The sequence below is a fragment of the Triticum aestivum genome, chromosome 3B (genome assembly GCF_018294505.1).
Source record: "Triticum aestivum cultivar Chinese Spring chromosome 3B, IWGSC CS RefSeq v2.1, whole genome shotgun sequence".
NCBI classification, from domain to species: Eukaryota; Viridiplantae; Streptophyta; class Magnoliopsida; order Poales; family Poaceae; genus Triticum; species Triticum aestivum.
Genome location: NC_057801.1, coordinates 188331648 through 188345547, shown reverse-complemented (window position 1 = coordinate 188345547; position 13900 = coordinate 188331648).

Here is a 13900-nt window from a genome sequence, read left to right as displayed (position 1 = left end):
TCACCAAGTGGACGGAGGTAGAAGCCGTGCACACTATCCTAGCTGGATCGGCCATCAAGTTCGTCAAGGGAATCGTGAGCCGGTTTGGGGTCCCCAACCGCATCATCACGGGCAATGGCTCGTAGTTCACCAGCAACCTTTTCAAAACATACTGTGCTAACCTTGGAACGTAGATATACTACACCTCAGTGGCACACCCATGGAACAACGGCCAGGCCGAGCGGGCCAATGCAGAAGTCCTGAGGGGGCTCAAGACCAGGACCTTCAAGAAGAAGCTTGAGGCCTGTGGCAGGGGCTGGCTCGACGAGCTGCAGTCTGTGCTGTGGTCCATCTGCACCACCGCGACCAAGCCAACTGGAGAGACGCCGTTCTTCCTCGTCTATGGAGCAGAAGCGGTTCTCCCACACTAGGTCAAGCGTCGCTCCACGCGGGTCCTAGCGTTCGACGAGGCATGCCAGGATGCCACGCGGGGGATGGATCTCGTGCTGGGGAAGGAACGCCGCCGACAAGCCTCGCTCTGAGTGCAAGGTACTAGCAGGCGCTGCGGCGGTACCACTGGCACAGTGTCCGCTCCAGGACGTTAGAGGTGGGCGACCTTCCTGAGGTGGGTGCTCTCCAGGGAGGGGCTGCACAAGCTCTCTCCCATGTGGGAGGGCCCATTTAGGATTGCCCGTGTCTCCAAGCCTGGCGTCGCACACCTGGAGACACAGGACTGGGTCCCCATCCAGAACGCCTGGAACATCGAGCACCTCCGGAAGTTCTACCCCTAAAGAAAGGCTCCAGCCTGTGAAGCAAGGCTTCGGCCGGTGAAGGTCTCTACTCGTGACACTCTCACGTAATAATGAGTGGGGTTGTACACGCCCCGGAGTCTCCTGAGAGTCGCCTTGGGGCCTCATGGGGGCTCCCTCCCACGTCTTAGTGGCAGCACTTAGCTCCATGCTGGTGAGAAGACTAGATTAGGTGCCGGACGCAGATGTTCATTTGCTTGCCGAAGTTGCTTGCAGTTTTTTAGTAACCTCTCAATGGATTTGGTATTTTCAAACCTTGCTTCCTCGAGTTGTTTCCTTCTCGTGAGTTGTTTTTGGCCTAAGGGCATGAGAGAGGTGGCAGTCGCCCGTCGCTTCTTCTCGCGCGCCCCGTGCTTGGGGCTAGGTAGGTGTGTGCGCCTTGGGCCTGCCCTTGCGCGCACGCACCATGCTGAACCCTGGTGTTTCGGCTTCATCCTCGCAAGGAGCCCTTGATCAAGCTCACGGGCACCAACACCCCTCATGTCCGTGCCTATCGGGCAGCGCGACACGGTGCATCAAGTCCGAGCTAATCTATGGCAGGGGCTCGTATAAGGAGAAGTGAGCCGCTTGTTAGTTTTTCTTTCCCTCCGAAAGCAGCCCCGTGATGGCTCCACGGCGGCTCCTGAGACCCCACGGCTCCCCAGGAAGGAGGCCTCGTTGGGTGCCTGAGGCCAGGTCTTCGCGAGGCAGAAAACTACTACGCACATATCAAGCTAAGTTCTCCTGTCCTAGTTTACCCGGATCACAAACGTTACAACATAGCATCAAGATAGCAAGCATAGCATAAAAGGCATAACTGCCATAGTTCATTACATGCCCCCGCAGGGTACATCTTTTTTCAAATTACAGGAGAAAGGAAAGGCTAAACAAAGAGGGCCCAAAGGCGTACGATCTCGGCACCAGCGCCACGTCCTCAAGCAGCGCCTCAAGGTGGCCTGGTGCTTCACCAGTTCTCCCATAGGCGACCTGGGGCTGCCGGCCTTGAGTCCAAGTTCGCCGGCCGCCAGCCTCACGTCGGGCTCCTCTCCAGCTTCACTAGAGTGCCGCGACGGGACGAACCATCGACGTCGTCGACCCGAGCATAACGGTGCGGAGGCTGGTCGTAGCTGCCACAGCTCGAGCTCTCATCCGAGGAAGAGTTGTTGTCACGGGAGGAGGAGCGCGCGCCGCCAAGACCAAGCTCACCTTCGCCACCATCGTCGTTGCTGCCATCCTCCGGGCAGCACCCCACGCGGCAGCCCTCTTCCCTGAACACCCTCACATAGTGGGTCACCAGGCCGTCGTACTTGAAGTGAAGGGTACACCTTCCGCCCAGGCCACGCGTGCAGGCGAAAGTCTGCCAGCCACGGGTCAGGACCATGCTGTCGGAGGCGGCGATCTCGGCACCAAGCCATGAAGCTCTGCTGCAGCAACCGCCAGCCTGTAGCCAGAGACCATCAAGCCCCGAGGAAGGAAGTTCGCCGGGGAAGAAACGCGGAAGCCGAAAGGAGGTGTCGTCCGGGGTCTCCGACCACACCATGAATTCAGGGAGCACGTTGATACGTCCCTGCCGTATCTATAATTTTTGATTGTTCCATGCCAATATTATTTAACTTTCATATACTTTTGGCAACTTTTTATACTATATTTTGGGACTAACATATTGATCCAGTGCCCAGTGCCAGTTCCTGTTTGTTGCATGTTTTATGTTTCGCAGAAACCCCATATCAAACAGAGTCCAAACGGACAGAGAATATTTTTGGAATATTTATGATTTTCCGGAAGAAAAATCAACACGAGACGGTGCCTGAGGGGGCCATGAGGCAGGGGGCGCGCCTGCCTTCCCTGGGCGCGCCCTTGACCCTCGTGGGCACCCCGTAAGGCGATTGATGCTCTTTTTTGGCCGCAAGAAAGCTAATTTTTGGGGGGGAAATCTGGGCGAAGGTTTCAATCCAATCGGAGTTACGGATCTCCGGATATAAAAGAAACGGTGCGAGTGCAGAATCCGGGAACGCAGAAACAGAGAGAGACAGAGAGACAGATCCAATCTCGGAGGGGCTCTCGCCCCTCCCAAGCCATGGGAGCCAAGGATCAGAGGTGAAACCCTTCTCCCATCTAGGGAGGAGGTCAAGGAATAAGAAGAAGAAGGGGGCCCTCTCCCCCTTGCTTCCGGTGGCGCCGGAGCGCTGCCGGGGGCCATCATCATCACCGCGATCTACACCAACACCTTCACCATCTTCACCAATATCTCCATCACCTTCCCCCTTCTATATTCAGCGGTCAACTCTCCTTCAACCTTCTGTACCCTCTACTTCAACATGGTGCTTTATGCTTCATATTATTATCCAATGATGTGTTGCCATCCTATGATATCTGAGTAGATTTTCGTTGTCCTATCGATGATTGATGAATTGCTATGATTGGTTTAATTTGCTTGTGATTATGTTGTTGTCCTATTGTGCCCTCCGTGTCGCGCAAGCATGAGGGATTCCCTCTATAGGGTGTTGCAATACGTTCATAATTCGCTTATAGTGGGTTGCTTGAGTGACAGACGCATAAACCCGAGTAAGGGGGTTGTGGCGTATGGGATAAAGGGGACTTGATGCTTTAATGCTATGGCTGGGTTTTACCTTAATGATCTTTTGTAGTTGCGGATGCTTGCTAGAGTTCCAATCATAAGTGCAGGTGATCCAAGAAGAGAAAGTATGTAGCTTATGCCTCTCCCACATAAAACTTGCTATCGGTCTAGTAAAGTAGTCAATTGCTTACGGACAATTTCGCAACTCCTACCACCACTTTTCCACACTTGCTATATTTACTTTATTGCTTCTTTATCTAAATAGCCCCTACTTTTTATTTACATGCTCTTTATTATCTTGCAAACCTATCCTATCATACCTACAAAGTACTTCTAGTTCCATACTTGTTCTAGGTAAAGCGAACACTAAGCGTGCGTAGAGTCGTATCAGTGGCAGATAGGACTTGAGAGAATATTTTTTCTACCTTTAGCTCCTTGTTGGGTTTGACACTCTTACTTATCGAAAGAGGCTACAACTATCCACTACACTTGTGGGTTATCAAGACCTTTTTCTGGCGCCGTTGCCGGGGAGTCGTAGCGTGGGGTGAATATTCTCGTGTCTGCTTGTTTGCTTTATCACTAAGTAATTTTTATTTGTTGTTCTTAGTTGTTTTCTATCTCTAGTTATGGGTAAGGAAACGCAAAATACCAAAAAAATTAGTTGTACCTACTATACCAATGGTTGAAGAACCACTCAAATCTATCACACTCCTGAAGCTTTTTAATTAGATCATCTTCGATCCCTTTGTGCTCGTGCTGAAACCCCAACTAGCTTAGTTGAGGGCAAATCTTTAGATGAGCATGCTTGTTATGTGCGACACCGTATATCTGAAAAAGGGAAACTTTTACTGGATCAAATTCATCGTTTGCAATGCTATGCTTGGACTTTATGTGAAATATATGATTTTACTTGTTGTTCTGAAAACCCTAAGAAACACCTTCCCCACCAATGTGAGTTTAGTGATAATGGAATTGTATCTTTGTATGCTAAGGGTGTTTATAATTACTATGATGTTCAACAAATTGAAGAATTTGTTGCTTTTAAGGGTGCTTATGAAATTGCTTCTTTGATTGAAAAGTATGATGCTACTCTCTACAAATCTGAAAATATTGCCATATTTAAATATTGTTATGATAATTATGCTTCTAATGCCTATGTTAAACCATATATTGAGGACTCCTCCGCTGTCCAAGAAGAGACTAATATTTTGTAGGAGTCTATGGAAGAAGAAATTGATGAAACTGTGAGCTCATTGGATGAAAAAAGATGATGAGGAGAGCGAAGAACAAAAGGAGGAAGAGCGGATTAGCTACCCGTGCCCACCTTCTAATGAGAGTAACTTTTCAACTCATACATTGTTTAATTCCCCTTCGTGCTTACCGAAGGATGATGGCTATGATGATTGTTATGACCCCGTTGATTCTCTTGAAATACCCCTTTTTGATGATGCTTCCTATGCTTGTGGACAAGATGCCAATATGAATTATGCTTATGGAGATGAACTTGCTATAGATCCTTATGTTAAACATGAAATTTTTGCTATTGCACCCACGCATGATAGTCCTATTATCTTTTTGAATTCTCCAAACTACACTGTACCGGAGAAGTTTGTGCTTATTAAGGATTATATTGATGGGTTGTGTTTTACTACTACACATGATGATTTTGATAGATATAATATGCATGTGCTTGTTGCTCCTACCTACAATTATTATGAGAGAGGAACTATATCTCCACCTCTCTATGTTTCCAATATGATAAAATTGCAAGAAACTGCTTATACTATGCATTGGCCTTTACTTGGTGTGCATGAATTGTTCTTTTATGACATGACAATGCATAGGAAGAGAGTTAGACTTCGTTGTTGCATGATATATGTTACTTTGTGCTCGCTACTAAATTACAAATCATTGTTAAATAAAATTGGCTTTGATATACCTTGGGATCCAGGTGGATCCATTACTTGAGCACTATATGCCTAGCTTAATGGCTTTAAAAAAAAAGCGCTGCCAGGGAGACAACACGGAAGTTTTAGAGAGTCATTTATTTCTGTTGAGTGCTTTTATATAGTCTAAAAAAAAGAGGGGAACCCAAATTTTTTCAAAAAGGAATGTGAAAGTGGGAAAGACAAGCATTGTTGAAGTGGGGGAGCTCCTTGAACTTTGTTCATGCTCACGGAAACTTTGTGAATCTTAATTGCAGAAACTTTTCATAAAAAATAATTATCCCATTGTACAAATCCGTTGTATTATAAAAATAATGTGCCAAGGTTTGCCTTTAGGATGTTTACAATGCTTGTTGGTTTGTGCAGTGCATGACAGAAACTTTGGCTGTAGTGCGTGATTTTACATGTTTTACTAGAACGTCAAATGGTTCTGATTCCTTTTGCACTGTCTTTATGTACAAATTTTTTATTTTTCCTAATTTTGGTAGAATTTGTGGGGTACTATAAGTATAGTGAATGTTCAGATTGCTACAGACTGCTCTGTTTTTGACAGATTCTGTTTTTTGATGCATAGTTTACTTGTTTTGATGAACTATCAATTTATATCAGTGGATTAAGCCATGGAAAAGCTATATTACAGTAGACACAATGAAAAAACAAAATATGAATTGGTTTGCAACAGTACTTAGAGTAGTGATCTGCTTTATTATACTAACGGATCTTACCGAGTTTTCTGTTGAAGTTTTGTGTGGATGAAGTGTTTGATCGAGGAGGTTTTGATATGAGGGAAAGGAGGAGAGGCAAGAGCTCAAGAATGGGGATTCACAAGGCACCCCAAGTAAATATTCAAGGAGACTCAAGCGTCTAAGCTTGGGGATGCCCCGGAAGGCATCCCCTCTTTCTTCAACAAGTATCGGTATGTTTTCGGATTCGTTTCGTTCATGCGATATGTGCAAGTCTTGGAGCATCTTTTGCATTTAGTTTGCACTTTTATTTTATGCACCATGATGGTATGAGATAGTCCTTGGTTGATTTATAGAATGCTCATTGCACTTCACTTATATCTTTTGAGTATGGCTTTATAGAATGCTTTATCTGCTTCACTTATATCTTTTGAAGTTTGGATTGCATGTTTCTCTTCACATAGAAAACCGCCATTTGTAGAATGCTCTTTTGCTTCACTTATATTTGTTAGAGCGTGGGCATATCTTTTGTAGAAAGAATTAAACTCTCTTGCTTCACCTATATCTATTTAAGAGATTACAGGAATTGGCCAATCACATGGTTAGTCATAAAATCCTACATAAACTTGTAGATCGCTGAATTTGATATGTTTGATTCCTAGCAATAGTTTTGCGATATAAAGGTGGTGATATTAGAGTCGTGCTAGTTGAGTAATTGTGAAATTGATAAATACTTGTGTTGAGGTTTGCAAGTACCATAGCATGCACGTATGGTAACCGTTGTGTGACAAATTTGAAGCATGGGGTGTTTCTTTGATTGTCTTCCTTATGAGTGGCAGTCGCGGACGAGCGATGGTCTTTTCCTACCAATATATCCCTCTAGGGCATGCATAGTAGTACTTTGCTTCGAGGGCTAATAAACTTTTGCAATAAGTATATGAGTTCTTTATGACTAATGTGAGTCCATGGATTATACACACTCTCACCCTTCCATCAGTGCTAGCTTCTTCGGTACCGTGCATTGCCCTTTCTCAGCTCGAGAGTTGGTGCAAACTTCACCGGTGCATCCAAACCCTGTGATATTATACGCTCTATCACACATAAACCTCCTTATATCTTCCTCAAAACAGCCACAATACCTACCTATCATGGAATCTCCATAGCCATTCCGAGATATATTGCCATGCAACTTCCATCATCATCATATAATTGACTTGAGCATTCATTGTCATATTGCTTTGCATGATCGTAAGATATCTAGCATGATGTTTTCATGGCTTGTCCGTTTTTATGGCATTGTTATGCTAAATCATTGCACATCCCAGTACACCGCCGGAGGCATTCATATAGAGTCATATCTTTGTTCTATCGAGTTGTAATATTGAGTTGTAAGTAAATAAAAGTGTGATGATCATCATTATTAGAGCATTGCCCCAGTGAGGAAAGGATGATGGTGACTATGATTCCCCCACAAGTCGGGATGAGACTCCGGACTTCATGAAAAATAAAAGAGGCCAAAGAAGCCCAAATAAAAAATAGAGGCCAAAGAAGCCCACCAAAAAAAGAGAAAAAAAATGAGAGAAAAAGAGAGAAGGGGCAATGTTACTATCCTTTTACCACACTTGTGCTTCAAATAGCACCATGTTCTTCATATAGAGAGTCTCTTGAGTTATCACTTTCATATACTAGTGGGAATTTTCATTATAGAACTTGGCTTGTATATTCTGATGATGGGCTTCCTCAAATGTCCGAGGTCTTCATGAGCAAGCAAGTTGGATGCACACCCACTTAGTTTCAGTTTGAGCTTTCATACACTTATAGCTCTTAGTGCATCCGTTGCATGGCAATCCCCACTCCTCGCATTGACATCAGTTGATGGGCATCTCCATAGCACGTTGATTAGCCGCGTCGATGTGAGAGTTTCTCCCTTTTTGTCTTCTCCACATAAACCTCCACCATCATATACTACACCTATAGTGCTATATCCATGGCTTGCGCTCATGTATTGTGTGAGGGTTGAAAAGGCTGAAGCGCGTTAAAAAGTATGAACCAATTGCTCGGCTCGTCATCGGGGTTGTGCATGATGGGAGCATTTTGTGTGACAAAAATGAAGCATGGCCAAACTATATGATTTTGTAGGGATAAGCTTTCTTTGGCTATGTTATTTGATAAGACATAATTGCTTGGTTGGTATGCTTAAAATATTATTGTTTTTATGTCAAATGATAGACTATTGCTTTGAATCACTCGTGTCTTAATATTCATGCCATGATTAGACATACGATCAAGATTATGCTAGGTAGCATTCCACATCAAAAATTATCTTTTTTATCATTTACCTACTCAAGGACGAGCATGAATTAAGCTTGGGGATGCTGATACATCTCCATCGTATCTATAATTTTTGATTGTTCCATGCCAATATTATTCAACTTTCATATACTTTTGGCAACTTTTTATACTATTTTTTGGGACTATCATATTGATCCAGTGCCCAGTGCCAGTTCCTGTTTGTTGCATGTTTTATGTTTCGCAGAAACCCCATATCAAATGGAGTCCAAACGGAATAAAAACGGACGGAGAATATTTTTGGAATATTTATGATTTTCCGGAAGAAAATCAACGCGAGACGGTGCCCGAGGGGGCCACGAGGCAGGAGGGCGTGCCTGCCTTCCCTGGGCGCGCCCCTGACCCTCGTGGGCACCCCGTAAGGCGGTTGACGCTCTTCTTTGGCCGCAAGAAAGCTAATTTTTGGAAAAATATCTGGGTGAAGGTTTCAATCCAATTGGAGTTACGGATCTCCGGATATAAAAGAAACAGTGCAAGGGCAGAATCCAGGAACGCAGAAACAGAGAGAGACAGAGAGACATATCCAATCTTGGAGGGGCTCTCGCCCCTCCCAAGCCATGGGAGCCAAGGACCAGAGGGGAAACCCTTCTCCCATGTAGGGAGGAGGTCAAGGAAGAAGAAGAAGAAGAAGGGGGGCTCTCTCCCCCTTGCTTCCAGTGGCGCCGGAACGCTGCCGGGGGCCATCATCATCACCGCGATCTACACCAACAACTCCGCCATCTTCACCAACATCTCCATCACCTTCCCCCTTCTATATTCAGCGGTCCACTCTCCCGCAACCCGCTGTACCCTCTACTTGAACATGGTGCTTTATGCTTCATATTATTATCCAATGATGTGTTGCCATCCTATGATGTCTGAGTAGATTTTCGTTGTCCTATCGGTGATTGATGAATTGCTATGATTCGTTTAATTTGCTTGTTGTTATGTTGCTGTACTATTGTTCCCTTCGTGTCGCGCAAGCGTGAGGGATTCCCACTGTAGGGTGTTGCAATACGTTCATAATTCGCTTATAGTGGGTTGCTTGAGTGACAGAAGCATAAACCCGAGTAAGAGGGTTGTGGCGTATGGGATAAAGGGGATTTGATGCTTTAATGCTATGGTTGGGTTTTACCTCAATGATCTTTAGTAGTTGCGGATGCTTGCTAGAGTTCCAATCATAAGTGCATATGATCCAAGAAGAGAAAGTATGTTAGCTTATGCCTCTCCCACATAAAACTTGCTATCGGTCTAGTAAAGTAGTCAATTGCTTAGGGACAATTTCACAACTCCTACCACCACTTTTCCACACTCGCTATATTTACTTTATTGTTTCTTTATCTAAACAGCCCCTACTTTTTATTTGCATGCTCTTTATTATCTTGCAAACCTATCCTATCACACCTACAAAGTACTTCTAGTTCCATACTTGTTCTAGGTAAAGCAAACACTAAGCGTGCGTAGAGTCATATCAGTGGCAGATAGGACTTGAGAGAATATTTGTTCTACCTTTAACTCCTCATTGGGTTCGACACTCTTACTTATCGAAAGAGGCCACAATTTTCCCCTACACTTGTGGGTTATCACACGTCCAATGAAGAGAAGCGCGGCCGAGGAGGGCACACGATCACGGTGCGCCTCCCTTCATCATGGGGGCTGATCCGAAGCCGGTGGCCCCTGGCGCGAGCAGAGGTGCCATCACGGGCACCAAGAGGAGTGCCAGCTCTGGGGGTGCATGCTCGCGCCCCTAGGAGCCGCTGTAGGAATCGCGGGATGCTTGCGGGGGCGACTACGACCTCTCTTGGGAGGCGGAGAGGCAGGCCCCTCCTTGTAAGCCTTCCCCTTCTCGGCCGCTGAAAACCTCCTCGGTGACGCCATGGGCACAAGGTGGAGATGAGAAGAAGCAAGCGAAAGCAAGACGAAGGAGAGATGGGAGAGGGGTTGTGCCCCTCCCTCGCATTTATAGCCAAGGGAGGCCAACCGCCGGCCTCCACAACCTCGAGCCATCATGATCCTGTGCATGCCACATCGTCCCATCAAGTCGAACGGTTGCCGAGGCAGCATGGGGAAACGGAGTCGCTCACATCCCATCGATCGCCACGCGTCTTCAAGGCCGCAGGCGGTTAGGTCCCGCGGCGCTCCACACTTGCCCTCTGGCTTTGCCTGGAAGCCAAGTCCGAGCGCACCTTGGGCTCGGGGGATATTGTCGGCATCCTAGATATGGGGGTATCCAGCCTTGCCTGCCTGCGGCCCACCATGTGGCTCCATCGACGGTCTGGTACGATCCAGCTTCAGCATCAACAACTCAAGACCCTCGCGAGGGGCCAAGCCTCACGAGGCAGACGACGCCAAGACCCCTGAGGGGATTGGCCTTCCCAGGCTGGCTCCCAAGGGACAGAGAGTTCTATGCAAGGTTCACCTCACGAGGCTCAGCTGACGTGAGCCATGACGACCAAGACCAAGCGGGCGCAGAGCGCAGGTTTCCCCTTTGGTGCAAAGGAGGCAAGCCGCAGGCGCGGAGTCCCAAGGAATCAGCCAAAGGTTTCCATTCTGGTGCAACAAGACCAAGACTGCCAGGACGGTAGGACGGAGGTCATCGACGAGCCCACCACAGCGTCACGACCAGAGGCTTTTCGCACGCGAAGACTACTTTTGTCAGGATAAGCTGTAGTACTTGTCCCCTTTCAAATCCGGCCATTGTGGGATCCCTTCCCGCCAACATTTGGGAAGAGGACCAAGGCCACTATAAATAGGACTAGCCACCACAATAGAGAGCGGGACAAGTGGAACTAGCTCACACCACACCAGCTCCCTTGAGCTCAAGAACACCTCACCTCCGGAGGCCAGTTCATCCACTGTACTAGTTCATCCTCAGCCCTCCGAGGCAATCCAACAAACCGCTGGAGTAGGGTATTACACCGCAAGGTGGCTTGAACCAGGATAAACTGTTGTGTCTCTTTGTCTCTCTGAGCTTGTCACGCTAGGCTTAGGAGGATCGTGAGTAGGCAGGCTAGGTAGGTTGAGATCTCCGCACACACCCCAGAGTTCGAACCTCTCAAGGGTTTGCGGATCCCTTAATCCGACCGAACCGTTTGAATTGGACTGTTCGAACCACAGAAGCCATACAACATCGACCTGTATCGGTCCGCGGAGCGGTTCGGGCGCGATTTCTCTTGCAAAACGGAGACAAAACTAGGGGAGGCTTGCGGGAGTTCGGATCATTCCCAAGCCCGCTTCTGACTGTCCTGGCCCACCAAAAAAACATCCGCCCTCCCATGCACTCCCGTCCAACGCCAGCTACGCGCATTCATGCCACTGTAGAGCGCACTGCTCCGTATTCAAGATGACTCAGGGCGAACGAGACAACTCACTCCTTCCGCCATTAAAGCGGTGCCCCGGCCGAGGGCGCCGTCCACCTGGCTGAACACGCCTCCTCGCCGCATTCACATGCCTCCATTAACCCCGCATAGAGCCGAGAAACCTACTCCGGCCGCACGTCCATTCAGGAGCGGGCCGACATTAAACGCAACATCGGCCGAGCTCCTCCCGTCCGCCCTCTATTTAAACGATGGCAGGCACAGGGCAAGAATCACACCCCTTCGTCACTCCCCCTATCTCCTCCTTCACCATTTTCTCCACCATTTCGATGGCATCCGACGGGCATGAAGAGCAGTTCTCCGGCATAAAAGTCGGCATGGTGGCCCCTAAGCTCGGCGGATACGAGCGAGGAAGCTCGCTGCTCCACCTTCCTCCTTTAGGCCAATAGAGCAAGTTGTCGGCCCAATCCGGCGCGTGGTTCAACAACTCGCCGATCCAAGCCATCTCACGAAGGAGTGGCGAGTTTCTCCAGGCCGGCACGGAGGGGAGCACGGAGGCATGAGCATGGACAACGTCGCGTCGTACCGCCCCTCCAGTGCCTATAACCGCACCATCCGTCGTTGACGCGCGCGTAGCCATGCCATGCAGACATAGAGAGAAGGCGGGTGCGCAGAGGAGATCGACGAGTCGGTGGCCAACGCATCCGCATCCACGTCCTCTATCAACTTTGAGGGAAAGTAGAACACTGGAGTCCATCGTCGCTTGGGTCCCAAAAAGGCCAGCGCCGGTGTGTCGCCGGCTTGTACAGCTGGTGACTTGTCCGGATTCTTCTTTATCTTAGACCACCCTGACCTGGATGTCCAAGGAAGCACCCTTCCCCTCCGTCTGAAGCACCCTCTTCGCCACATTCTGATGAGAGGCTCAACAAACATAGGGAAGATATGGGGGAAGAACATGCCTCAAGGACTCTCAACAGTCCGGTGACGAAGGGATCCACCGCGGCCGGCCATAGACTAGTGTAGTGTATCCGTGTCATGGGAGTAGAGCTCCGTGCGACCGTACGTGCACATAGTTTTAACTTTTTAGTTAAAATAATTCCAAAATATCACCATTTGTATGAAACTCATCATGTTTGTATGAAATCAGGTCGAGTTTGCATGAAATCCGGCCGTGTTTGCATGAATTTCATCCAGTTGGTTTGAGTTGTTGTGAATATGTATGTGGCTAGCATTGGATGGATGTCTCTCGCATTCGTGTACGCGGAATGGTCCTCCTTGTCTGTGGATGAATGCAGGAGGTTTTTTTGGGTTGCCATTGGAGATGCCCTTACTTTTGGTTGGATGTTTTTGGAACGGATCCAGGTAAAAACCCGGTCTTCGGCCGGTAGTCGAAGTCGGTGATGGTGAAGCGTCATTTTATTCATAAAGGCATCATCGAGCTGAAGCTCCCAACTCCTCCCACTACCTCCGGGGGAAACCCCTAATCAATTGATCGGATGATGGTGGCACACTTGTGTTGTTCTCTCCTTGGGGGCATCATTCTTGAAGGTATGCATTGGCTCGAGGGACCAGTGGACGATTTTAGCGGTGGACCGGCGTTTCATGTCACGCATCGACGATATGGAGTCTTGGTAGTGTGACGCAGCAGGGTCTCACCGACGGATGTATGATGATGGACGTGCGAAGGGAGGTGGCGTTGTCTGGCGCTATGGTGACGACGACGGTAGGCTGGCAAGGTCGATGCATCAGTACCTGTTCTAAAGATGGATCACTTAGAGACGGCGGCGGCGACCTCTGAGAGTGCGCGGGATTGGTGTGTGCCCCTAGTTGGGGCCTCCGACTTTAGAGCATCTCTAGCCGCGCCCCCAACAGGCCCCCCCAGGGAGACTTTTTGGGCGCCAGCGCCAAAAAAAGCCCAAGTCGCGCCCCCAAGATGCTGAAATCCGCCGACTCAGCCCGTTTTTTAGCCTCGCGATCCTAGGCCGAATCCAGCGCGCTGGGGGCACTCGGGGATCCGGTGGAAGGGAAAAACACGCCTGGGCCACACTGTCAGGCGAAAACTCAAGGAAATCGTCCAGATTCGCCCCCACCCCCGCGCTCAGCCACCACCCTACCGATCCCGGCGCCGCCCACCATTCCCCAGCACCGCTAGATAGGCCATTCCCCGCCAGAAAGGAGAGAAGGTTTCGCCGCGGCAACCTCTTCACCACCTCCTGGGTGAGTTTTCTGGTGCCCCGGCCGCGTAGGGCGGCATACCGGCGGCTATGCGCCTACGACGCCC